General features: G+C 44.9%; 1 long non-coding RNA gene across 1 annotated transcript; it reads left to right on the top strand.

The window, feature by feature from the left end:
* The first annotated feature begins 11314 nt into the window (after nucleotides 1–11314).
* Nucleotides 11315–25612, top strand: LOC149859916 (uncharacterized). Its single transcript, XR_016443511.1, has 3 exons — nucleotides 11315–11428; nucleotides 22587–22662; nucleotides 25452–25612. It is a non-coding gene; the product is annotated as an uncharacterized LOC149859916 (long non-coding RNA).
* Nucleotides 25613–27932: the final 2320 nt, after the last annotated feature.

The raw sequence follows: 27932 nt of genomic DNA on the forward strand, positions 1-27932 counted from the left end.
GCATTACTCCTTCAGTAGTTGCTGTCATGCCACAGTCAAAAGCATGTGTGATACCTCTCCTTTCTCTGATAAGCATGAGCAGGGGCAGATTCAGAGGGGTGCAGAGGTGCACTTTCACACCACTTTGATTCCTGCTGCACCCAAACTCTAAAATCTACTGCCTGGGAGGGGCAGCAGCATTTCTACTGAAGTAGCGCTGAAGGAGTCCATTGACTTTATGGCTCATTAGAATCTACCTGATTCTTACTAATCTATCTTCACTCCACAAGTGTTAATGACTCTCTCCTTTTTAATGGTCTTGAAGTTCCTTTAATCAAGCTATCCTTTATTCTGCAATTCTGCTATTTGTTAACCATTCCTAGTAACGGTATCTCTGATTTCAGAGCCCCACAGACTGTTTTTAGCTCAAGGAAAACACCTTGACTCAGGTGTGGCAGTATTAACTCAGGAAAACATTAACTCAGGTATGGAATTAACCATCAGCGAAGCACTGGATGCAATGTCAAGATGCTCAAGAAAGCTAGATTTCATTTTACGGATCTGAATGAGAGATGCACTTTTAATTGTAATGACTTAAAGAACTAATAAAATAATTTCTTTTGACTACTTTTTTCCTTAGTTTGTTAGGTTTTTAAAAAGTAATAGATAATCTAGTCATGAATGGTGCGTGCCCCCGGCAGCTCGAGGGGCACAGCTGCGATGGCAGCAGTGGGACCGTAGCAGTGGGAGTGCAGCAGTAGTGAGCAAGGAGCTGCCACAGACACCAGCGGCACTGTCGCTGGCAGTGAGGGTGGCGAGCACCAACCAGGAGTCAGCAACCACCCACAGGTGCCACCCATGGCAGCGGCCAGTGAGGATTGCTGATGGGCCACAGACACCGCCAGCAGTGTTGGCAGCGGTGTGGTGAGTGGCGACTGCCTGCAGGCACCACCAGTGGTGTTGGCAATGCTTTTTTGCAGGGGGTCCACCACCACACACAAGGGGGGCCTGTGCACCCCTACGCATCGCCCCTAAATCTAGCAATTAGTGCAAAAAATTAAATTTGGTTATGCTTTGATCTTAAGCTGAATAATATAGTGCTGGGCCCCTAGCATATTAGCAAGGCTTCTAGTTTCTCTTTAACTGGAAAAAAATAGGTGTTCTGTTATGTGATGATGCACCACACTATCTCCATGCTCCTTTCCAAAATTCTAATTCTAATTTGGCCCCTGAACATGACCAGGTCAATAGAAGAGATGGAAGGTGGGTATTCCCAGGTTGTCCTAACCTGACAATAAAAATACTTCCCAGGGAGTTGAGAGATGTTGGTTGAATCTCCTTAGTCTCAGATGAACCCGGAATCTAGGTCTTTGGCTTTCTGAATCAACTCTCTGACTATGCGAAAGATGGGTAGCCTTGACACCATTGTGGCACCTAAGTGATAAATCTGAGTGGGTATTCCCTTAACTGAAACACTGCAGCATCCTATCTTCATTGAACTATTCCTGGGATATCTAAGGGCATATCTACACATGCAGGTAAAGGCATGATGGTAGCTAATGTATGATTGTAACAAAGCCCCTACCCCATTAACAGTGGCAACGTGTAGGGGGTGCACAGGAGTGCACATGCACCCCCTGAGAGTCCTGGTGAACCCCCTGACAGGCCAGACCCCTCGCTTAGGTGATGGGCAGGGGAGTGGGACCGCTGGATGAAGCACCGTGGCCACTTCTGGAAGCACCGCAGGCACTTCTGGGAGAGAGTGGCTGCATGGCCCCCCCCCTCCCCTCCCGCTCATTGACTGGTCGCTGTGGGGGCATATGCCCCCCTGACTCAGGTGCCTCCAGTATCCCATGCCCATTAAGGAAGGGGAGAGGGAACCAAGGGTCAGCAGGCCAGCCCCAGCCTTTTGGGCAGATTGCTAATGGCACAGGGTCCTTGAATAAAATAGCTGCCTGCCCCAGGTGTGGGCAGCAGTTGACAGGTCTAGGGCAGAGGTAGAGGGTCAGATGACTCAGAGAGGAGGCACATAAGCGCAGGGCTTGAGCCAGAGAGGGGCAGTCTGGCCTTACAAACTGCAGAGAGCAGAGCTCAAGAGAGTAGATGGGTCAGACTGCCTAAGGAGGAAGGACTTCAGACTCCAGGGGAGCTGCAGGGAAGCCCTTGTATCACCAGACTGTTAGAAATATTATTAAAAATGCATTATCAATAGCTGTTAGCTCCTATCAATAGTGTTGTCCTCTGAATAAGCACGGCTGCCAGCCCTCCTTGTCTCCTTAATGAGAGAGGGAAGGGGGGGGTTGGAAACTGAAGGAAAAACTCCAAGAGCTCTTTGTACTAAGGTATCACTCTCTCTTTGTTCTGCAAATTTACTATCTTTTTGTTACACTAAATCACACTTTCTTTCATGGCTCCCACAGTTCTTAGGCTAAGATAAGAGTAATTGCCATTTTAGCCTTCAGGTTGAACCTTGAGTAACCTTGGGTCCCTTCTAAGCACGCGCAATAACCTAATACATATTAAGTCTATCCGCCCCGCATACTTAAGTAGTTAATTATAATACACATGGGATGCATGATCTGACGTATTCTCATGTATGTTTGTATGAACCGGAAATGAGTTGTAAGAGTTCCTGTTTCTGTACACGTGCCAGAAGAGAGGGGATAAAAGCCTGCTAATGATTGTGCCCGGGGGCAGAAGGTTTTGATCTTTTGTCTTCTCCCTCTGACCCTATTTGCAAATATATACCTTTTGTCTCACCAACAATGTGTGCCTGAAGGATTATTATTCAATGAGCCTCCAAAGAAACGAACCGTGATATTTACATCAAGACTGCAGCTGATAAGTGTTTTGAGCCTGTGCTGCAGCACTACCATGGTGTTGGATTGACCCCAGGTGGAAGCCTTATTTTTTTGGAGCAGATGCTTGTATTTTTTATTATGCTTAAATAGTGGAAGACTGGATGTGACTGATAGGGGTGGATTGGAGGTCAGAGGAGTGCTGCAGAGGCAGCCATCATAGAGCCCTTCCAGGGTCTTGGACCTGGCAGGCTGTGTGGGGGCAGAAACCAAAACGCTTAACAAGGAGGACTGCTGTTTGTCAAAGGCGGTGGTACCAGAGAGAAAAGACTGAGGACTCAAGCGCATGAGGGGCAAGACCAAGGGGCCAAAGAACCCAGAGCCAGTGAGGGGCAAGACCAGGGGGCTGAGTGGTCCAGAGCCCATGAGGGGTGAGCTGAGACCCAGAAGCCTATGGTACAGTGGAGCTTGGACGAAAGGAGCCAGCTACAGTAAAGTGGACCAAGGTCAGGGGCCCTCAGCCCAGACAAGGGCTTGCCACCCAAAACCCTCTTTGCTCTCTAGGGGCAGCCTCTCTGTCAAATCATAACTTCAAGGCATAACATAGCAGGCAAGATAACAACGTGGGACCCTGAGAGGCCAGAGGGGGTGAAGGGAAGTTACTTTGCTGCTACAGCACCAGGCACATTACAGCAACCCACACAATTGCACCTCCTACCATGTCTCCTGTCATTCCCATGTGGCATAATTATAGGATCACAAATTGGATCCCATCACACCTTCATGGGATGTGGATTGGATCCCTTCCCCCATGTTTGGGACACTGCAGCTGCTGTGATTTCCTAGCTGTGGAGGCACACTATGCAGCTAAGAGATTTCGGCAGCTGGTCTTCCAGCTATGGGGGTGTGTGGGGTGCCCCTCTGGCTGCAGGATCATAGCAGTGGCTGGTAGCCCTGTCAATTGGGAGCTCCCAGGCTCAGGAGTGCACATTGGACCCGCCAGCTGAGAGCTCTGATCAGCTTATAAGGCTCCCAGGCACTGTGGCCCCTTGCCACCCATTCAGATAACAGTATAGTAGGAAGCAGCTACAAAGTTGTTATGCCTATTTCATGGAATAACTTTGTAGCTTATTCCTCTTTTTATCATGACTTTAATTGAACAAGTGGCCAGGTGACCACTTCAGGCATGATTAACTAGCTAATCACACCTTAAGTGTAATGTGTAAATGGGGCCTAAGGCTGGCCCATATGCATACCCTGCGTACTCCTACTGAGCTCCACCACTGATGTCATTCTGCTAAGGTGGCTGTTTGGGGGGTTGGGTTTTTTGTTTTTTGTTTTTTTGTTTTTTTTAAGAGGGTACAGTTTGTACCTTTACCAAAGCACTGGTACCACTATTGTGTTGTACTATTGGTCAGGTCTGTGAAAGCTGTGGATACTAATTGGAGTCCTCTGAATACTCTGCTTCTGTAGTTTGGTTTTGAGCCGCTGAAGAATTTGAGCTTAGGGGTTAGCACAGGGGTGGGCAATGATTTCAGGTGGAAGGCCACTTACCCATCTTTGGCAAGCTGTTGAGGGCCGCATGAGTAGCCTCGCCCCTTGACAGGTGCCCCACCCCCTGGTCACCATCTTGGGACCAATGTCTCAGGGCCAGCACTGATGTGGTCCAGAGTGGGGTGCAGGCTGGCAGGGGTCTGTGGAGCCAGGCTGGGCTGCACCAGAAGAGAGAGGGGGGAGCTGGCCCAGCTCCATAGAGCCCCTGCTGGCCAGGACCCTGTACCCCTGCCACCCTGCTCTGGACCCTGCTGGCACTGGCCCCAGGACACCAGTGTGGGCTCCGAGCACCCACTCACTCCCAGTGTCCCCACAGCCCTGCGGTACAGGCAGGGGGCGGTGTGCATCCCCGACCCCCTGCTTGCTGGCAGGGAAGGAGCTGGAGCCCAGCAGGGGCCCTACATGGGCTGCGAGTGGCTGCAGCAGGGAGCACAGGCCACAGGGCAGGGGAGGGGCTGCTTTTCCCCATGCTCAGCTTTTCCCTGGGCCCCTTCCCTAACTAGGGTCCTCCCCCAACCCTTACCTGAGTTTCCCATGCCAGGGTAGTCGCGTGGTCCCAGGCCAGAAGCCCCTCCTGGGGCTTCTGGCTCAGGGTGCAGGGTGGGACTGGGCAGGCCCTGCTGTTGCAGGAGCTCCCCAGGGCTTCCCCTGGGTCCTACTGCCCCTGGTTCCTGTCATTTTTGACAGGAACCAAGAACGGATCACTATATAGTTTCTAAATTTTTTAGGGGTCCCGCAGGCCACATAGAATGGCCTTGTAGGTCGGATACAGCCCGCGGATCATATTTTGTGCACCCCTGGGTTAGCAGAACCTTTGAAAAAATTGCTGGGATTAGTAAGTCAGTGGCTATAGGTCTCCCAAGCAACCAAATGTTTAAAGTAGCTCATGATTGCATGGTGCGTCTCTGCAGAGACAGTGAGGCTGTTTACAGAGTAGTCTTTGTTTTTGGGGTGAGGGGGGTTTAAGGATTTATTGAAGGTTGTTGCAGTCAAGCCAGGAGTGCACATAATGTTCTTATGCTGGATTTTGCTTTTACATCTCTTCTGCGTTTGACTGTTCTTGATAACACAGTAATAACTTTTGACTGAATTATGTTTCAATGTGTTTTCATCCTGAAAATCAAAAAGTATGAACACTATCAGCAGATGATCAGTAAGACGGGGAGGTAGGTGTGAGCTGCTGGTACCATCGGTTTGTGTTTCTCAGATCTAAGATGGAAGGAGGAAGCTGCTGAAGCAAATACTTTGTCATGTAGCTTTTTAGATTACAAGTGAAAAACATTTAATAATGTGTGAACCAAGTCTTTGCTAAGTTCAGAGGGGTGATATTATAACAATTGTGGAAGGAAGTATTGCATAAAAGGTCAGTACTTCATCATACAGTCACTGAATATTATTTATTCAGAGCAAAGAAATCTCAAGTTACAGTAGTATGAAAAATGTTATATACAACAAATAAGGCCTTTTGAGACAATATTCCTACACCTAGACTTTAAAGACTTTAAAGTAATGCTTTAATTTAAACAGAATTTAAAAATGTATATGTACAGATATTAAAATTTTAATTTTAGTTATCATGAGTCATTGCTACTTTGTCATGAATCATAGAAATGAATTATGCTTGAAATAATATCCTGCAGAGTTAGTACTTTGCATCTTCAAGGCATCAGGAGGATTGATTAACATCTCAAGTGGGTATTTGTTATCTTTACTTTTACAAGTGGTAGCAGGGTTGTGACTTCCCCAGTCTTAACGAGGGTAGTCCATATCAAAGCCAAGGAAAAACATACATGTGCTTACCTTCTGGTCCTTTAGCTCTCTACAGAAGTATTTTCCATACACTGAAACACATTTCAGTATGTGCAATACATTTGAAGTTTATAACTAAAAATGTTAGAGAAAAATGTTAAAAATAATGAGAGTTTTCCTATAAACTTCCTGAAATTTATTTGAGTCCCTTAATATTGGACTAGAAAGGAACAGAAAGTTAACACGAGTTAAACTCTCAATATTCCAGTACTAGTTCTGTTTTAATGGCAATGGAAGACTAATACCTAGTTTTACCAATTTGCCTCAACTTCTTAGGATGCACACTGTGCCAAATGAAAACTATTGAGAACCTTGAATCATGAGTCAGGAACTACCCAAATGTACTGAAGAAGCTTGATTTATTTTCATCTTGTAAAGTTTGCATTGCCCAGATTGACCAGTTCTTAAGAAGGAAGAACAGTAACAGGTGACCAATGTCATTGTTTTACTGACTCATACCATGAGACTAAAAGAATTTAGCAAATGCCTTAAGTGTTTGATTTCACCCACAGCTTAGGGTGTTTATAGACGTGCTCTGGGAAGTGGGGAGGGAGGGGACGCTTTACTTACCACAGCTCCAAGAGCTGCACTAATTAAAAACACCCAGAGCATCATGTGTATCAGTGTCCCTGCACTGAAAAAATGGCAGTGGGGTGCTTTGAACTAAAGCTTCTCCAACCAGCATTTGTTTAAAGTTCCCCACCACCATTTTTCAGTGTGGTGACACTGATACATATGACACTGGAGTCTGCTGGAGCATGGCATTGATTAATCAAGTCTGCTTTGACATGCTGTAATTATAGCACGTCAGAGCAGCCTCCCTGCACATGCATAGGAGCCCTTAGTTTCCAAAACAAGTACCATCTGATTCATGAGAGAAAAGAAACTGAAGTAAATTAGATGTTATGTTTGATTTCTGGAGTTTCCATAGACCCCAAATTTGCTTCTATTCTTTTTCAATACATAAATACCAATTCCATCGTGCCCCACTGCACGCTGAATTCTGGCCTATAGTCTGGCAGTAAAAATAGATAAGCCAAAACATGATTTTTTTTTCATGACTAGTCACTGTGGATACATACAGGGAGGTTAGAGCATATTAAAAATGGCCACCTATCTAACTTAGTTTGCCCAGATGCAAACCTTACATTTCAATCCCTGGTTAAATGAATTGAAATGGAAATTGTACAGAAGTTCAGGACACTTAGATCAGTCTAAAACTGGCTGGCCCGATCTAAGGTAACTGTACTTTTGAGGTACTGTAACTGAGATCAGGTCCAATGACACCAATCTAACTGAACTTCTGTATAGTTCCCAGCACAGCCATGGAGCTGGGAAAGCCCAGCCATTGGCTCCAATCCCACAACTGTACTTTCCCTATCCACACCCTGGCACTGGGCTGTTTTTAGCCCCCTCAGGCCTTGCCCCCACCCCCAATGGACAGCCCCTCCCCCCAAGCCCAACAACTTCCCCCATCCTGAGAGCCACTCCTGGTGTCAGTTTTACTGGCATTTGCTGATGCTGGGAGCCAAGGTAGTAAGTTGGGGTGGAGGGAGAGGCAGGAAGAATGTGACACTGGTTCACCAGGGACATTGTTTGTCGGGGGGGGGAAGGTTGGGGGACTACAAATATCCCTTTTTCCCATGGGGTGGGGGAGAGCCCCAAGTCCCCCCTGCAAGCCCCCGTCAATCCTCCCTGTGGACCTGTTTGCCCCTCTGACCCTCCCATGGATGCCACCTGCTCCCTATAGGCCCCATTTAGACCCCCAGCCCCTCCACAAATCGTCCCCATGAACTCCACCTGCCCCCATCTCTCCCAGAGCCACTTGCCCCGTGATCCTCCTCAAGTCCCCTCTGCTAGCACCCGTCCACCCATCCCAGCTCATCTTAAATCAGGTGGACATTTTTAACTCAATCTAACCTCCTCAAATGTCCATATGCACCCTGTATTTTATACTTAAAAAAACAAACAAACCTAGCAACACTTGCAAAGCCAGCAGGCCACGGCACTTAAGGGAGCCTACCCCTGCCCCAGCCCAAAAGCAAGCTGCAGGCAAGGCAAGGGCCCCCAAGGGGACACTTGCATTCTTGTACACCAATGCCAGGAGCTTGGGGAACAAACAGGAGGAACTTGTCCTTCTGCTCAACACAAATAATTACAATGTCATAGGGATAACGAAGACCTGGTAGGACTCCACCCATGATTGGACCACGGGTATAGATGGCTATACCCTGTACAGGAGGGATCGAGTGGACAAAAGGGGCAGAGGTGTAGCTCTCTATGTCAAGGAGAGCTACATGTCCCTACAAGCCAACATTGGCACCCAGGGTGGACAACTAGAGACCCTCTGGGTGAAAATCCATGGGGAACATGGCACAGGAGATACAATGGTGGGAGTCTACTACAGACCTCCCTCCCAGAATCAAGAGATTGACCAGGAATTTGCCAGGAAATTGGCTGAGGCTGTATGCTCCCAGTCTGTGGCTGTCATAGGGGACTTCAACTACCCAGACATCTCATGGGAAGAGCGCTTGGCCAAATCCAAATGGTCGCAAGGATTCCTCATGTGCGTCGATGAGCTCTATTTGACTCAAGAAGTCTACGGGCCAACAAGAAGCAAAGCGCTGCTTGACCTGGTACTGGCAACCAGGGCCAACCTAATCAGTGACCTAATGATTGAAGGGAAGCTGAGTGACAGCAACCATGAGCTGATCATCTTCACCATCTGCCGAAAAGCTGTCAAGTCAGTCAGAAGTACAGAGGTCCTCAACTTCAGGAGGGCTGACTTCAACAAGCTCAGGAGACTTGTTGGTGAGGCCCTAAGGGACCATGACCCCAAAGGGAGGGAAGTCCAGGAAGAGTGGTTGCTCCTCAAGGGAGCGATCCTAGATGCACAAGCTAAGGCTATTCTATCTTGAAAAAAAGACAGCAAGAGGGCACAGCAACTCTCTTGGCGCTCCAGGGAACTAGCGGTCCTCCTACGTCTAAAAAGACAGACCTACAAAGGAGGGAGGAGGGAGGAGGGGATCCACCTCCAAGGAGGAATACTCTACACTGGTCCAGACCTGCAGGGAGCAAAGCAGGAAAGCCAAGGCTGCCATGGAACTCCAACTGGCTACAAGTATCAAAGACAATGAAAAGTCCTTTTTCAGATATGTGGGGAGCTGGAGGAAAAGTAAGGGCAACATTGGACCTCTGCTAAACCAAAAGGGAGAACTGATGACCAAAGCCCAGGAAAAAGCCAAATTGCTAAATGGGTACTTTGTGTCAGTCTTTCACAAGTCCCGTGGGACGCCCCTGCCCATATGGGACAGGGAAGCCTAAGTGAGAGTGGTTCCTTGCCCTCCATCATTGCCGACCTTGTGAAGGAACAGCTTAAGAAGCTGGACACCTTCAAGTCAGCCAGCCCTGAGTACTCAAGGAGCTGGCTAGCACAATAGCTCAGCCCCTGGCACAGATCTTCGAGAGCTCCTGGTGCTGTGGTGAAGTGCCCAATGATTGGAAGAAGGCCAATGTGGTGCCTTTCTTCAATAAAGGGAGGAAACTACAGGACCATCAGCCTGACCTCTATCCCGGGGAAGGACATAGAAAAAATCATCAAGGAGGCCATTCTTAACGGATTGGCTGATGGCAACACCCTGAGGCACAGCCAGCAGGGGTTTGTTTTGGGTAGGGCGTACTTGACCAATCTCATTTCCTTTTACGACCAGGTGACCTGTCACCTGAGCAAGGTGGAAAAGATTGATGTCATATATCTCGACTTTAAAAAAGCCTTCTATCTGGTATCCCATGATCACCTTTTGGCCAACTGCAGCCTTGGGTCCACCATGATCTTTGGGGATTGGCTCCGTGGTCAGACCCAGAGGGTGGTGATTGACAGAAGTCAATCATCATGGTGCCCTGTGACCTTTGGGGTCCCTCAAGGCTCTGTCCTTGGACCTATTTTGTTCAACATCTTCATTAATGATGTGGACATTGGTGTCAGAAGTAGACTGGCCAAATTTGCCGACAACAACAAACTCTGGGCTAAAGCATCCACACCTGAGGACAGGAGGGCGATGCAGGCTGACTTTGACAGGCTCAGTAAATGGGCAGATGAGAACCTGATAGGGTTTAACACCGAAAAATGCAAGGTTCTCCACCTTGGGAGGAAAAACCTGCAGCATGTCTATAGGCTCAGCACTTGCATCAGTTTCATTCCTCTTGCACAGGGAGGATCTCCATATTCATGAATCAACTGATCACAACTACTGAAATTCATCCACTGACCCCCAGTGCAAATGCTCATCTGCAGTCATTCCACCCTAACTCTGTGGATGAAGGATGTGTGAACACCCACATGACAGTATTACATCAATTCTTCTTAGGCCAGGCCCATCTTGAGACACAAAAAATTGGGTAAAGTTTACCAAAACAGCATGCAATTTGTTGTGGATCATCCATGTGATTAGTCAAGAGCAGAATTTGTCCTTCATTTTTCTTGACAAGTTTATAAAAACAGCAGCTCTTCATAGATTTCATAGACATTAGGGCTGGAAGGAACCTCAGAAGATCATCAAGTCTAGCCCCCAGGGCAGGAAGTCAGCTGGGGTCATAGGATCCCAGCAAGAAAAACATCAGGTTTCTCTTGAAGGCATTCAACCTAGGTACTTGAACAACCTCCGGCAGCAAGCTATTCCAGACCTTGGGGGCTCGGACAGTAAAGAAGTTCTTCCTTATGTCCAGCCTTGAAACGGTCTTGCAGGAGTTTATAACTGGTCTACCTTATAATCCCTTGGGGCACTCTGGTGAACAAACATTCCCCCAGGTCCTGGTGAACACCCCTGATAAACTTATAGGTGGCCATCAGGTCGCCCCTGAGCCTATGCTTTTTCAGGCTGAAGAGTCCCATGGCTTTCAGCCTGTCGTCATAAGGTCTGCTTTCCTGACCTCTGATCATACGTGTGACTCTTCTCTGGACCTTCTCTAGCTTCTCCACATCCTTTTTGAACTGTGGAGCCCAAAACCGGACGCAGTACTCCAGCTGCGGCCTCACCAAGGCCGCGTACAAGGGGAGAATGACATCCTGGGATTTACCTGAGAAGCATCTATGGATGCAAGCCAGCGTTTTGCTCGCTTTACTGGCTGCAGCATCATGTTGCAGGCTGAACTTAAAAATCAATCATTCACATCACCCTAGAAGCAGTCACCCTGCCCAGGCACAGTGTAGAGAGAATCCATAAGGGTGATGGAAAGAGTCGGCACCTGAGAAAATATTCCATGAGACACATGAGAATAACCAGACTATGGTAACTAAAAATAATCATCTTTTTTTTTTAAAAAAAAAAAAGGTTGCTGAATAATGCACAAGATAGCAAGCCAAAATGACCTTATTCATTTAAAAAAATACAAAGAATATTTTGAAAAACAAAAAGAAGCAATGAATGATGATGAATTCATCAGATGTCATTGATCTCCTGCTTGATTCTGTAATCCTAGAAAATAACAGATATTTTTCTTAAATCAGGAGCCAAGTTAGGAAATTTATATCTATGTGCAGTTTCTTAAATAATTGCTGGCAGTTACTTTCCAATATTTCAGACAGCAATCCACAACTTGTATAATAATTCTACTTAGGCAACTGAAATATAAACCTTATGTAAAACTAGTATTTGTAAAATTTACAGAGAAAACATTTTAAATGGCAGCTTGGCATAGTTCTTGCACATCAGCCAGGGCATACTTATCTCTCCTCTCAGTCATTCCTTCTGCTTAGCCCTTTTGAATACTGCAGCTATATTTAGTTAAGTTTTATTCTTCATTTTGGTACTTACTTGCAACAGGTTTGATGGTAGAAGAGTTTTTGTATTTAAAGTGCTCAAAGAGAAAGTCATCATATTTGAACAAGGTTTGGAAAATCCAAACAGATGTGTAAGAAATTCAGAGAATTCCCATGAAATGAGTAATGTTATGTCAATAATGGTAAGGTTGAGAAGAGGACCTAAATTTTATGACTTTCAAGTCCCTCTGTCCTAATTGTTAGAGAATTCTGCCTCTTTTAATATTAATTACTTAAGCAAACATAGGGAATATAAGGCTCTTGTTTTTCTTTAAACCAACCAAAAAACAACAGTAACCATATTCCTCACAGAAATATTTACTTTTTATGTGAACTTTGTATATTGAAAAAATTGTTTTGGAAAAACATACCTATAAATATTTAGAACCTTTTAGATTTGCAAAGCTTGTAACAGCTTTCCAGAAACAAAGCCAGTGACAACACTGCCACTCATACTGTTAGAAAATCTTATAAAAGTTTTGGGACAAGGTCAGTGATAAAATTCCCTCTGACTTTTGTGAGCTTTGGATCACACTTGTATTTGGCAACTGTCAACAGTGCTGCCAATACAAATGTTCAATTTGAAAAAGAACAGAAACTGAACAATGAAATTCAGTAGCACTGGGATCTTGAGTATACTAACCACAAAAAAATGACAGCATGATTAATCCAATATCTGATTTAGCATGACAATTTTTATGCACTATTTACAAATGTGTATCTATTAAAATCTATATATATGTACTTATTTTGTGATTTTTTTAAAGTTATAAATTCCATGAATTAAGCTAACTGCTAACATTGTAAGTTTGCAACCATTTGAGCCAAATTTATTCTTTAAATAATATACTTGAAGTGAATTTGACCAATTAAGTCCAAGTTTCCTTCATTGAAGTCTGCCTAATTATTCTATAGATGTCTGGTACTGTGAATTAAGGCAAGATGAGAATAAAGTAATTCAATCACCTACTTTTTACATACACTAACTTTCAAAAGCAACGAGTTATTTTAAGGTTGTTGAGTTTTGGGTGACCAATTTGAGAAACAATAAAGGATGCAATTTTCAGAATGTCTGAGGTCTTTAGTTTCTAGAAATTAGACCCCTTTATGTCTTCTGCTGGACTAAAAACTAACGACCATTGTCCTAATTTGAATTCTTGGATCTTTGTAGATATTTTTATATAATTTCTCCAATTCAATTATTTTTACTTTATTCTGAAGTAGCAATCTGTCGCTCACAAAACACTGTCTTCTCCCTCTGCTTTGTCCTTGGGGCATCTGGGTGCCCTCCAGTTATCTTCTAGGCTTGTTGAAGAATTAAAACTTTATTTAAGCCAACAAGTGCCTTTCGTACGCTGACATTGAATCTAGCTGGGAAGCTTGCTCAGGTCAAATATATTGTCAACACCACAGATTGTGATTCATAGTGCTATGGGCTAAGTCAGCTATTTATATCTATAGAGACAGTGGGTGGGGATGAAGCCCACGGTGCAGGCTTTACTCCCCACTCCCACCCAAGCTGGGAGCGAGGCCGATCACCTGGCCATGCCCCTCCTTGGCTGCCAGACCAGCTGAGAAAGGAGTGGGAGGGAAAATGCATGTCCCCCTCCCCACCTGGCTCTGAACCCCCAGCCAGGCTGTGCTCAGCGCAAGTAAGGGGAAAGCCCTCCTTGGGGGCTTTACTCCCCTCACCTGAGCAAGAAGCCAGAAGCTGGGCCAGTCACCTAAGCAGCTACCATTTTAAATGTACTTGCTAATCTTTTCACCTTGGTTCCTGGCCCTTGACCATATTTTTCCTTAGAATCAGGATATACTGTCCTGCATGTCCAGCAGGCCAGACGAGGGCATGATGGGGGGAAAAATCCCCCTCGCACACATCGCTCTGGGCCCCAGCCAGGCTGTGCCTGGTGGAGGCAGGAGGAAAGCCCACAGTGAGGGCTTTACTCCACATACTCAAGCTGGGAACTGGGCTGATCACCCAGCCCTAGCCAATCCTTGGCTGGCTGGCCAGCTGAAGAGGGAATGGAAGGGAAAAACACTCACCCCAGCTCTGGCCCCCCAGCTGGGCTGTGCCCAGTGGGGGGCCTGGGAGGGGAAAACCTACAGTGGGGGACTTACTCCCCCTGCCTGAGCCAGGAGCCAGGGCAATCACCCAGCCGAGGTCGGGGAGGGGCGGGGGAATCAGCCTGGCTCCCAGCTGCAGGGGTTGGAAAAGCCCCTGCTGACAGCTGGGAGTGGGGACAGCCCTTCTCCACTACAGCACAGCCCAGGACTGCACAGCATCCTGGGATGCTAGAGGATTAAAAGTTAACTTGAATTGGGAAGGGGTCTGGGTCAGAAGTGCCATAAATCGGTTTGACCTAAATCAGGTAAGTCTGGTACTATATCCAACAGGTTTATCTTAAACTGGTTTCAGCCATTTTGAAAGTGGTTTATGTACACTGAACTTCTGTTCTGTTACAGGTTTAAATTGATTCCTGATCAACTAAATTGGTTTATGTATAATTTCTATCCTAGTCCCAGGCCTGAGGCAGCTGAAAGCACTCTGGAGAGAAGCATGTGGCCTGTTTAGGGGTTGTTTGGGGCTTGGGCACCTGGGAGAGCTGTTGAGTGGGTCAGAGAGCTCCAGGAAATGTTGGTCTGGACCAGGGGTGGGCAATTATTTTAGGTGGAGGGCCGCTTACTGAGTTTTGGCAAGCAATTGAGGGCTGCATGACAGGCAGCCAGGGGCAGATAAATATTAATTTTCTAAATTTCTTAGGGGCCCCACAGGCCAGATAGAATGGCCTGGTGGGCTGCATCCGGCACATGGGCCACATTTTGCCCACCCCTGGTTTAGACTCTGATGAGCTTGACGGGCTGATTAGGGCTGAGAAGTCTAAGGAGTGGGTGAGAGAATGGGGTGAGGTCCCCTAATTCTCAAACTCTGTATGGTCCTGAGTGAGAGCAGGCCTAGTGATATGAATGTAGAGCGAGAGGCAGTGAAGTTTGTCCCTTTTGACTGAACTGAGGTCAGGCCTACTTCTAAACTATCATTACCATCAAAGCTGTAGCAGGCAAGGAGGCATTTGAGAGGTCAAGGGAGGGCAGGCCGGACCACTCTGGGTCCCTGGAGCCTACTAGACCATCTCTGTGGCACTGCACATGATAGGGTTTCAAAAATTGGGTTGTTCTTCCACACTAGCTGTGGCTGGGCATCCGCCCTACTCCCTGGCTCCAGTTTCAGGCAACATATGTGCAGTTTGAGGTGATTGAGTAGCTAGCAGCCAAATTCCCTTCACGTTCCTTGGATCCGAAGTAGCACTAGACCCAGCTGGATCATCTTTTGACATGCAGGACAGCACACCCTGATTCTAAGGAAACATATGGTCAAGGGCCAGGAACCAAGGTGAAAAGATTAGCAAGTACATTTAAAATGGTAGCTCCTCAGGTCTTGTTTTCTTACTTTTCCCAGTGATAGAAAAAGAATAATATTATGTACCTCCATTTGTAAGGTGCATTAGGACCTATGGAGGAAAAGTACTATGTTCAGTAAATGCTAGTATTTACAATTTTGTTATATGTCAAAATGTGAGGAGCAGCATTTCCCCATTGAAGGTATGTATGCATAGCGTAACTTTGCCTTTGTTAAAGTGCATAGCTAGTCCTAGAAACTCACAACAGTATTTTCATATTTGGCCTCCTCATAATCTATGCTGAGATTTTATCATAGTCTAAAGATTAATGAGTTGGTAGTAAATTATCTGTCTGGAAGGTCTTGGACAAGTGGTTTTAATAACATTTGCCCTTCTCATGTATTTGATTAGTGTTAAAAAAGAGGAGTTAATAGTTAGATATTTCTTTTTTTCAAAGAGCATAAGGATGACCTTCTGTTCAGCAGAACTTACAACTGTAGCTTCAATTTAATTTTGAGCTATTATGCTGTCCATTTCTCTTTAGGTATTTACCAGATAACCCAGATGCTCTCTGAAGCTTTTCTACTCTGAACTGATGACCTTTTTAGTGCCATCTTGCAGTACATTTTAAGTATATACTGTGCCTCCTGGCACCATTCAGTTCATGGGGATAGGAAGCTTGTTAAATATTAACTCTCTAATTCAAATATCAAACTCTGACATGGAGACAGAAATGGCTCCCCCTTCCACTGGGACAAGTTATGGACAAGTCCTAATTAATTACATTTCAGCTTTAAAACTAAGCTACAGAACCTTATGTTCTCCGAGAGGTTCTGTATTAAAAGAATGGATATAATCTTCATTATCTAGGATATTTTAGTAACTGCTACAGATTTCTAACTTCTGTCTTATTTGTGCTGGCTTTTTTATTATATTCTATAAGACTCATATAAAGAAATGTTTGGAATTTTAACTTCTTATGATCTTTGTCATCTTTGCAAAGTGTGTGTGTGTGTGTGTGTGTGTGTGTGTGTGTGTGTGGAGGTAGCTAGGGATTTCAGGGGTTGAGAGAAGGAAGGATCATTTGTAATTAAGGCAAAATTCAAGGTATGGGTTCAGTTAAATCACTCGGTGCCTCGGTTACCCTGTCAGTAAAATGGGTATAATATAGGGTTACTTAAAGGATAAAGCTATAAACATTCAGGTAACAATGGGATAGTATGATGATGGGAGCCACATAACCAGGATAGACTTGCCTTATTGCTTGCTGCGCACTGGAGAACAGTGGAAGTAAATCTTGCTTTTAAAAAAATACAAACAAAAAATCCAAAACCAAAAAATCTTCTATGTAAAATAAGTAGTTTAAAGTTTATATAGATATCCGGAATGGGTGTTGAAGTACTGCTGAAGAATAAAGATGATTCTGGGTGTCTGGTTATGACCAGAAATAGCTCTTTCTTAAGCTCTAGCAAAAAATTCTTAAAGACAAAATAAACAGATTCCAATTTTTTCCTAGGTCCCTCCTTTGCAAAGCAAATTGCACATATGTAGCTGCCAACTTCTGCTGGCTCAGTTAATAGTGTTTTTGCAAAGTCAGCTCTAACTCCACATTACTGATTACAATAGGCTTTCTTTGTCTTTATATGGTTATTTCATATCCCAGTGGAGCTGGTTCAGCCAACTCCCAATTACATGTTTATAGTTTAGGAAATTACAAGCCTTGGGTTTCTGGCCATCTTTCTTGGTTTATTAAAATAGCACAGAGATTTACTGTTTATATTAAAAGGATTCTTTTAGTATACTGTGTTGAAACTTGATATCAGCAACAAAGCTTGATATTAAACTAGTAAAATACATGGAAAAACTTTTTTTCACCTTTTCGAGGATAAAATATACTTTGGTTATTTGTTCTTCCTTAGGATTTTGTTCATATTTTGCTTGTAAGAATTTGTTCTTGGATAACCAGTAGACAGTGCTTACACTGGAATAATAAATCTTTGCCCAGAAGTTCACCATGTTTATGTGAATTACTTTATTCCTTTCCATTTAGTGCCCCTGCTCTCTGCAAATCCATTCATAGGACTGGAAGAAGTAGGTCATTGCCTATGAAGACATAGGCCTTTCTGCCTGAGTTAGGCTCTAAGGGCATTTATACATGTGCTGGAGTCCGCCGGAGCATGGTAACTACCATGCTCCAGCAGACTGGATTAATCAAGACTGCTCCCACACACTGTAATTACAGCACATGACAGCAGCCTTGCTGCATGTGTATAGGTGCCCTAAGGTGCCACCCTGCCCTGCCTTCTGCATGTTTATGTAGAAAAGACCTACAGTTCCCCCACTAGGGGAAGTTCTTCCCAGGGCAACCTGTTCGACATACACTTATATTGCTGGCTTCTCTTCAAACAGAAGTTAATCAGTTTGCAAAGGGATGCACAGCTATTTAACCGTGTGGAATTCCTGATGATGATGTGTGCCACTTGATTGTAACTTTAAACATTATGCTACACTGCTAAACTTCAAGATTGTAACTGCTAAAATATTGATAGTGGTTCTGTTTTCGGCAATGTAGCACACATCCAGGTGGAAGAGGGAGCAGACTGTGGAGAGATCAGGGCATGGGAGATATAGTGGAACAATGCAAGAAATGTTAATGTTCACCATGATATATTCCACTTTAGTTTTTTCATTTCCATAATATCATCATGGGGCTGATCCAGGCAGTGGAAAAGACTCTCTTGATTCAGTTTGCTTTGAATCGAATCATGCCAATGTAAAGGTACTAAGACCGTTGTCTGTTAGCTGTGCTCTTGTATGCCTAGTTTGTGTATTTTTTAATCAGATTTTTGGAAGATGATGGCGTCCTTCTAAGACAGAAAACAAATGGTTTTCTTTTGCACAGCGTTGGTACTGAAATCCACTGGTACAATTTTGGTTCTGAAAGGATTTTGTAGTTAATATTGAAACATGTTTTCCTTTTCTCATATTTCCTCTTGTGTAATATCAGCATAATCTGAAGTCCATCCAAAATATGTTACTAGGGGCATTCCTAAAGCTCTTTAAAATTCAAAAGAGATTTTTCAGGAAGCAAGAATATAATGATGGATCAGTAAAGTATTTGAAACAAATGGAAATCATTTAAATTCTTAAGAATTAAGACATTCTTGCATTGTGGAAATACTAAGCTGGTCATCCATTACCTCATATTGTATGGGTTTACAGAACAACACAGCAAATACTGGGTCCATTTGGTGACAGAGTATTTTGATGTATTCTGCCTGTCTCTCCATACTTAACGGAGAAATGCTGTTCTACGTTCTGCCAGGGTTTCCCTGGAGAACCCCTCTGCGTTTCCTGATGAGAAAAGTTGGGTAGAGGATTTTCTGGGGCTAGACAGTCCAAATAGTAATACTGCAGAGGTCCAGTCAGCTTGAACTTCTGCTACTGCCTTTAAGATTATTAAGGAAACTAAGACAAATTGCAAGTCTGTGCGCCAAACTTTTTTTTTTAGGTATAAACTAGTTTCCTATCACTTTTACCAGTAAAAATGTAATGTCTGCATCTGACCCTGGCGATCCAAATCACTGTCTAGCTGAGTGGCTTTACCTTCAACTCACTACTTATCTGAGTCTGCTTATTCAAGTCACTGCACCAGAAAGTTGTTGCCTCCAAGGGCCTATTAGGTTCTGCTGCAACATGCAGCAGTGGTTGAATAAGTATGCAGCAACTATTCCATGAATATAAACTTAGTGTAGCTTTTATTAATACTGTCAGCCAGGTGATCAGACTGGCCAGTCACAGGGATGGTACAGAGTTAAACGTTAAACGCAAATCTAAAAATGCTTCTGTTCTATTCTTTTGATACATGAAGGGCTTGCAACAAGCCTATATCATCATTGCCTACACATGATCGATCACATCTGGTGCCACACACCTTACAATTTGATGATTATGATCTTATTTAAGTACAATATTCCTATATATCTTTCCCTGGATGTACCAGATATTGGTTTTAATGTCCTTGCATGCTTTTCTTATCTGCTATGGGAGGTGGTACTAATTCTGTCCATCCCAGAATGTTCTTGTTCAGATTCCAAATGTTCTGATAGGGAGCTTGTACATGTTCGTGACTTTGTCTAGATCAATATATTCTTTGCACTCTGGTGCTTTCCTCATAACTTTAGATTTGCAGATTTTTAACTCCTATTGCTCTTGTCCTGTCTTATGGCCTACAAATAGACCCTAAAAATGGCTTAAGTAAAACTTTAAGTGGTTTATCAGTTTTGTGCTGGCCCTCTGCACAGAGACAACTTGCATTTTCTGTGAATACAAGTCAAGGAAGGATATAAATTTTAACAAAGCCATGGATCCATGACCATTTCCCACTGATATTGATGTTTTGTGTCTGCAGAATGATGATGTTTTTGCCCTTTGGGTATCTAGATATTCTGTTTCTATTCTGAGCTATGTATGCTATACAAATTTATTTGCAGCTAGATGAAATGACAACCCTCAGTCATTCAAAAACAATAAGCTAATGCTATTTCCTTGCTCCTAACACTCCAAAAGACTTGCCTAGGCAGGTCTTGCCAACCCATCCTATACTGTGAAACCTGTGGCTGCAGGGGGCCCCGCAGCTAAGGGGCCCCCTGTGCATAGGCAGCAGAAGTGGGGAGCTAACAGGGCTCAGCCCCCCCAAATAGAGAGCTGCAGCAGATATTGCTTAAGGGCAGCCTGGCTGCAGGGTCCTACAGCGGGGGGGAGGGATAGGCATGCTGAGCTTTCCTGTGCACTTGCAGCCAGGATTGCAGCTGGCCCAGCCGCAGGCAGGTAAGTTTCTTTTAATCTGTTTTGGTTTTTTCCATACACTTTGTGGGGAGGGCAAATCAAATCAAATCAAGACCCCACAATGCAGGAGAAAGTGGGGTAGTGGAAGGGTGAATCATTCACCCCTGCCCCTGGCCCGCTCCCTCCTGCACTGTGGGGATTGTCCCATGATTTGGCCCAATCCCCGTTCACTATGACTGGGGCCCCAGCCCGGCTGGGTCGTGAGACAATTGGAGTACAGCGGCTCCTCCAGAGGCAAGGCGCCAGGCAGCCTAGGGGGGATAGGGGGGAGGGACATGGCCCCCTGATCTTTGCATGGGTGAGGGAAGGCCACAGTTGCAAGCTGGGCTCAGCCTCTTCTCTGTGTCTGTGTGCCTTGCTGCTGCAGCTTTGAAAGCAGCGGGTGCTGCCATGTACCTTGCTGCCTGGCTTACCCAGTGGCAGGACGCTCATGGCAGTGCCTGCCGCTTTCAGTGAAGCATGGAGACATGGAGCAGAGACTGAGCCCAGCTTGCAGCTATGGCCCACCCATGCCCGTGCAAAGATTGAGGGGCCACATGCCCTCCCCCCCATTTGGCTGCCTGCCACCATGCCTCTGGAGGAGCTGCTGGATTCTTCCTGGGGACGACGTGGGGTGGGGCAGGGCAGGGCAGGCATGGAGGTCCTGGGGGCTCCATCCCCTCCAGGCCAGCAATGCAGCTGAGGCTGCCCTGCTGGCTGGTGCATGGCCAGGGTGAGGGTGGGGCTAGGGAGGCAGCTGGGGTCAGTGCAGCCAGGGCAGGTGCTGGGGCCAGGAGGCAGCTGAGGCTGGCACAGCCAGCACTGGTGCGGCCAGGAGGCAGCCAGGGCTGGGGCCAGTGCAGCCAGAACCAGGCTGGTGTGGGCTGGAAGGCGGCCATCCACTTGGCCTTGGTGAGGCCGCAGCTGGAGTACTGCATCCAATTCTGGGCTCCACGGAATGTGGAAAAGCTTGAGAGAGTCCAGAGGAGAGCCACGAACATGATCAGAGGGCAAGACAACAGGTGTTACGATGGCAGGCTGAGAGCCATGGGACTCTTCAGCCTAGAAAAGAGCAGGCTCGGGGTGACCTGGTGGCTGCCTATAAGGCAGGGGCAGGCAGTTATTTTGGGTGGAGGGCCACTTACTGAGTTTTGGCAAGCCATCGAGGGCCACATGACAGGCAGCTAGGGGCAGATAAATATTAATTTTCTAAATTTTTTGGGGCCCCACAGAATGGATAGAATGGCCTAGCAGGCTGCATCCGGTCCACGGGCCATATTTTGCCCACTTCTGATATAAGGGGTATATATCAGGATCTGGGGGAACGCCTGTTCACCAGAGCACCCCAAGAGATGACAAAGTCAAATGATCACAAACTCTTCCAAGACCGTTTTAGGCTAGACATAGGAAACTTGTCATTACTGTCTGAGCTCACAAGGCCTGGAATAGACTCCCTCCAGAGGTGGTACAAGCACCCTACCCTGGACTCTTTTAAGAAACAACTGGACACCTATCTTGCTGGAATTTTTTGATCCTAGGTGACTTCCTGCCCCTGGGGCAGGGGGCTGGACTCCATGATTTTCCAAGGTCCCTTCCAGCCCTAATGTCTATGAAATAAAACTGGAAATGTGCTTGAACTCACAGGAGTGATCTCTACTTTCTTGCTAAAATAGGTTAGATATTGCAAAGGCTACAGCAAAGGTTTGCCACTCATCAGATATCACTTTCTTAAAATTGAATTTTTAACACATTGCAGCAAGTATGTTTGAAAAGTTACTTAGTTGCTGCCATATTTGTGATAGAGACTATTTATTTTAGGTAAGGGTTCTTCAGCCTTCTCAGTGTTGGCAATGTGTGCCTGAGTGTGTACTGCAAACAAATAGCTATAGCTGAAATTCACTTCAGAGACCCATGTGGCATTTAAACGTGCATAGGCTTGCACAGACCTTCTTCACTGGAGTGTTTCACATGAGCACAATAACTTTATTCAGGGAGGTTGAATTTTCCCTGAAAGGAACATTTGGTGGCCTTTGCATGGCATTCTAGGCCCCAAACTCCTATAATTTTGTTGTCACCTTATAAAAAGTAAAGATGCGTGCTTAAATGTGACGCCTCCCCTTTGGGGGGCAGAGTCAAGAGACAGCATGTTAGCAGGGGCAGACACTTACTACAGATCAGCTGATTTGCTATAATCATGTCTGCCTGTCCTTAACTCATAAGTGAAAGCTGAATAGGGACTGCCTACCTTTTAATGAAATGCAAGTAAGTTAGCCAGGTTTAGCTGCCACTTGGTGCGATATAAGAGCAGCAAACGGACAGTCACCACGCAACAGATCCTCTGTAGTAAGTCTAATGGTCTGTTAACTCACTGCAATTTGATCGTGTGTCCATATCTTTACTTTCCAGCCTCTAATGAGAAGCTTTCCACAACAAGTTTTTGGAGATTTGGGATAATCACTCGGATGCCAAAGAGTGGAAGAAGGTAGGACAGGGTGGGACCTTGAAACTAATCGCTTCAGAGAAGCCTGAGGTGTTGCAGGCAACACTGTAGTTTGTCAGTTCCTCAGGAAGATTGGAAGTGATAATACATGATGTCGCAGTGCACTCAGGTGCCCTGCGCCTGAAAGCAGAGACGGCTCGGGAGAGACCCCTAGTGGTGGGAAGGGGAAGGCTCAGCTGCCAGTCACCAGGGCTGTGCAGGTGCTGGTTGCCAGGGCAACCAGTAAAACCAGCTGACAGGAAGGGACAGGGCTTAGCCCTTCTTAAGCCCAGGCAGGAGGCCAGAAGGGCAGTTCCTCTCTGGCGGCCGTGGGAGTAGGAACTCGGCTAGGACAGATGGAGGGGAGAACTCTGGCGGTGTGAACATCCCCCGGTTGCTGCTGGGGTTGGGGAGCTCTCCCTCCCTCTCTCTTTCACTCTCTAGTAGGGAGTGAATCTAGTTTGACCGGACGGTCTAGTTTTTATGTTGTAGCCCAGAGGCTTTGGTTTCTTATGTTCACTGTTTTGACTGGAGGACCGGGTGAAGCTATTAGGGGTTGGAGCAGGCCTCATAGGGACTCCCCAGTAGTGTCAGGGTTCCTGGCACTGGAGAGGGCGCAGCATTTGCGGGGTGCATTGGTCTCAGCTCCAGAGCGAGAGGGGGGCAGCGAGGAGCCCCCAGAGCGATAGGGGGGCAGCAAGGAGCCCCGAGAGAGAGGGGGCAGCGAGGAGCCCCTCCAGGAGTAAAGAGGAGGGCCAAGACACAACAGGGCCCAGGTCAAACCATATCAGCACCATCTGCGAGACTTGGGCTGCGGTGTAGGGGAGGAAAAGGAGCCGCAGGTAGTGCCCCTTGTCACCGGGGCACGGAAAATGGGCAGCCTCCCGCTGATTACAACAATCTATTAATCAAATAAGATCAAGGCGTAGCAGGCGAGTAAGCAGGTGGTTGGCCCATTACAGGAGGGCGGAGCCACTCCTGGAAGAGCTCCGATAGTGATAGTCACACATGACTATAGGACCACAGAAGAAACACTGTCCATATGTAAAGTATATAGACGAAGAGAATATCAGTATTAACAGTGGCTACAATTATTCTCCTAACATTGACAGTGAACAGAAACCATAATAGATGCTTGCAAATTTGAGTAGATACTTGACTGATTTTCAAGTGGGACAAAAAAAGACTAGCCAACAGCAACCGGAGTCCTTTAAATTGTTTTCTAGTCTCAGCATTCCTACAAAAAGGTAGAAAAATCAAGTATGATTTCTAATAAAACCTTCCAAATGTGAAGTAAATGCAACAGATGGGAAGTTTGTCTTCATTCCACGGAGCCTGAAACAGGAGCTCCAAGGTGAGAAATGCTCTATATACATCAGTGATTCCAAAGTCAATAATGATACTTCAGAGGTTAACTTACTGCTCATCAAAGCACTGAAGAAAGAAAAGGTGCCCCGTGAAAAAGATGTACAGCAGCACTTCTTAAAGTGCGGGGGAAAGGGAGTCAAGAAGCATTCCTCAGTGTGGGGAAGAGGTGGTGGACAAGCAGGCAGGGTTGTAAGGTACAAACACTTGTTTTCCATTTCCCTGATCGACAAGGGCGTACTTTTCAAAGTTTGTTAAACACTGCCCTAGATAAAGAAATATGCTTATTCAGCTCTGCATATATAGATTAAGGGTGGGAAGAAAGAGATATGCTCCACAAATCCACACAGTCACACACAAGCTGTGTAAATTTTCACTAACTGGACAGGGAATAGTTGCCAGTCTAGTGTCTTATCTTCTCCCTCACTCCTAAAAAAAGGTACCCACTTCCTAGATGTAAGCATAATCAGCAAAGCCCTGAAGTATACATTTCAAATAAAATGCTAACTTATGGACCATATTTTAGTCCATGTTTTGGGGCCATAGGTCATTTTAGGTAACTACTTTTATTAGTGTAATCCTATTCCACCCTATTCAAGTCCCTGAAAAACTGTTTAATAGGAAAAGTGTATGGATCCTCCTCCTCACTGCTTTTTTGTGAATCTATCCTAAAGGCAAGATGACAGCATATCTCAAAAGTAGATGCATGAATACAATACAATACAATACAATACAATTGATTATAGGCACCCTAATGCACATACAAGCTCAACAGAACTAGGATCTGGCCCTCTGTGTTTGGCTTAGTAGGTATGACTTGCTTTACTGAGATTTATTGTACTTGAGATAAACTGTAATGTATAAGGTACTGCTGTACAGTTTTATTTTCTTTTAGAAGGCAAAATGGTATTGCAGTGAGAATCACATAATGTGGTCATTTTATTTAAAGAAAATATAGTAGTGATTCAGAAATGGTTAGTTTTGGTTCCAATAGAGGCCTCCTTTTTAAAGGAACTTTACAAATACGTTCAACCATATCTGCTTTTACTTATTATTCATTACATGAGACCACATCATTGTTCATTAATAATAAACACAGCAGGACATTTTTCCAAGCAATTCTTATATCTACAATACAAAATGCCCTCCTTGTAATATGACTAAAGTAATGATCCTAAATAATGATTTCAGCAGCAAATACAGATGAATTGAAAAAAGATTGTGCGCCCAGTTATTTAGGCCCACCCTGAGTTCTGCCATGTGCATTTCACATGAACAGTTAGTAATTAACTTAATTTCTGAGTAAATATCTTTATTTAGCAAAATGTAGAAAAGTGGTGAAATATTTAAACTGGCTCAAAGTCTCTGATTATTGTGTGGGTAGAACTAGCTAACATTGTTTGGTTTTTTTATTTTTAACTCAAAAGGTAGTCAAAGGACAGAAATGTTTTGTGAATCCAATCCAAGGAATACATTTCATCATTTCATCATAGTCAAAGCAGACTTTTTATCAGAGAAGACCATTTATATTGGCAATTTTTCGAAGGTTACCCACTAACCATCCTCAAATCAGGTTAGTTCCACTGATAACTCCTCCTTTATTCTGAACATTGCTTCAGAGATTGTAATCATGTAATAAAATGCAGTATGTTAAATTTTAACTGACCTTTAATAGTCTCTTAGTTTTCTTTCTGATATAGAAACTTGAGTTAACTAATAACTATGCATAGTAAATATATTTTTAGCTCACTGAATGTTAGCAAACAATTGAAAATGAACTGAAAATGTCCATTCTTCAGATTTTCAGTTTTATTTTCCTAGTCCTTTTAAATATATACATATTCATACTGAAAAGTAGAACTGATCACTTTTGATTCACATTGTATGAAGTGTTTTCTTCATTGCCAGCTGAAAGTACGGTAGTTCCCTATAATGAAATAAGTTGATTAAGAAGTTATGTAGAATTTTTCCTTGAATCTGCTTAAATACACTTGTGCTGAGAAGTAAAGCTTTCTTTCCACTAAGTTTTATTTGCTGTGAGGTGCTGGTCTAATTCTGGATGATGCCCATCAACCCCACGTTTCTCCTTTACAAACCTTTTCCAGAAGTCGGATAAACTAGTCTACCCACTAGCTCCACACATAAAGTAAGTTTAGCCTCTGAGGCACCCAAACAAAACCTTGCTCAGGGTAGATTATGCAGATATTCAGAATATGACCACATGCCTCTAACAACTACTCAGGCACAGCTCCCTGCATTTGAGGGTTTAATGCCTAAAGGCTCTACTGGGTTTCTTAGACTCAGCTCCTCCATGGCTGATTGAGAGGGGAGAGGGAATCGAAAATGTGGGCATCCCCGAAATGCATTTTTTAATACCAAAATGCAATTTACTTGCAGTCAGTTGTGGAGCTGTGACCCATCCTGCTCCCTACCCCCACCCATTTTTTTTTTCTTTTAATGTAGCAGAGAAAATAGCACCAATATTTAATTTCATCCCTGATTATCTGAGTGTGTCCCTCACTGAGATGAATGGATCAGTTCATACTTCTCAATGCTGTTGTTCCAGGGTCTCTTCAGATGCATCGCTGCATTGGTTACAAATTTTTCACATCAGTGAGACTTCTCTGCAAGGTATCTAGAGTAGCTAAAGCAGTGGTTCTCATCCTTTTTAGACTTTAGGCATCCCTCTTTATATTCCAGGCATCCCTCAAAAATGCCAGCTCTTATTTTTTTACTCATTTTTTGACTATAGAAAAATAATAGAGCAATTCTTCTCTTGCAGAGAACTGAGAGACTGAAACAGGTCAGAGTATTTTTTAACACTTGATTCCTATTTGAAATATTTGGGTTTACTTTGTGAATCATGTGTAGGTGTTTACCTACTTAATAGAGCTAATATTGAACAGCACCCTGTGGAACCTTTAAAAAGATCTCACGCTCCTCTTCTGCCCCTCCATCCTCCCCCCGGAGGCCACATCACCCTGGCTCAGAATCATTGTGCTTTATAAAGACTGACTATTTTTTAATGAAAACTGAGACTCTAGAGAACAAGATGATAACCCCAAAGAGATGTTCCTGGGACAACCTGGCTGTTTCCTAGACCTAACACACCAAGATTTAAAGGCCAGCCTCCAAATGGCCCAAAGAATTGCAGACCAAGGCCCTCTGCAGGTTTGATCCACATAAACCAACTTGTATGCCTAGCATCCTGTTAAATCAAGGGGACTCTGTATGGACACAAAGCTCTGTCTGTGTGAACACAATTGGAAAACTAAGGTAAATCTGTTCAGAACTTTCAATTGTTCCATTGGCCTGGAAAGAAATAATACATAACTGAAGGGGTAGGCTACTTTTATATTTCTCAGAGTTGTCCAACTTCTAGGCTGTGTGTAGACAAAGCGAGAGGCGTGTGTGCACAACACTTTAAAGCCGGATAAATGCTTTTACACCGCTTTAATGGTGTTCGTGTTTGCACACCTCGGCTGCATATTGCACATTAATTCCAGCCCCTGTAGGAAATTCAGTGGCATAATGAGTCTTAAATGACTTGGGGCGCAGCAAACTAAAAGTCTTTTGAGGAGTTTTAGTTTGCTGCCCCTACAGCTGCGGAGTGAAGCACTGGGCTCCATGTAGCTCCACAGCTCTGCAAGAAGCCCTGCATGCAGCTTGGCAGCAACCTAGGAAAGCAGGCTCCGCCCAAGAAAAGTGACAAGCCTGATCTCCCCCCCCCCCTGCCCACCCCTGCCGGGCCTGCCTGAGCTGCATGGGGGCCCAGTGGTGCCCCCCCAAGACCACCTGAGCCAGGTGCCTGCAAGTGAGTGCCACCGGGGGGGGGGGTGCCACCACCACGGAGGGAAGCACCCCCCAACCCAGGGACCGCTCCGTCCACTGGCAGCTTGCCCTCCCCT

This window comes from Crocodylus siamensis, chromosome 7, assembly GCF_052110815.1.
Source record: "Crocodylus siamensis isolate JL-2025a chromosome 7, ASM5211081v1, whole genome shotgun sequence".
Classification (NCBI taxonomy): Eukaryota; Metazoa; Chordata; order Crocodylia; family Crocodylidae; genus Crocodylus; species Crocodylus siamensis.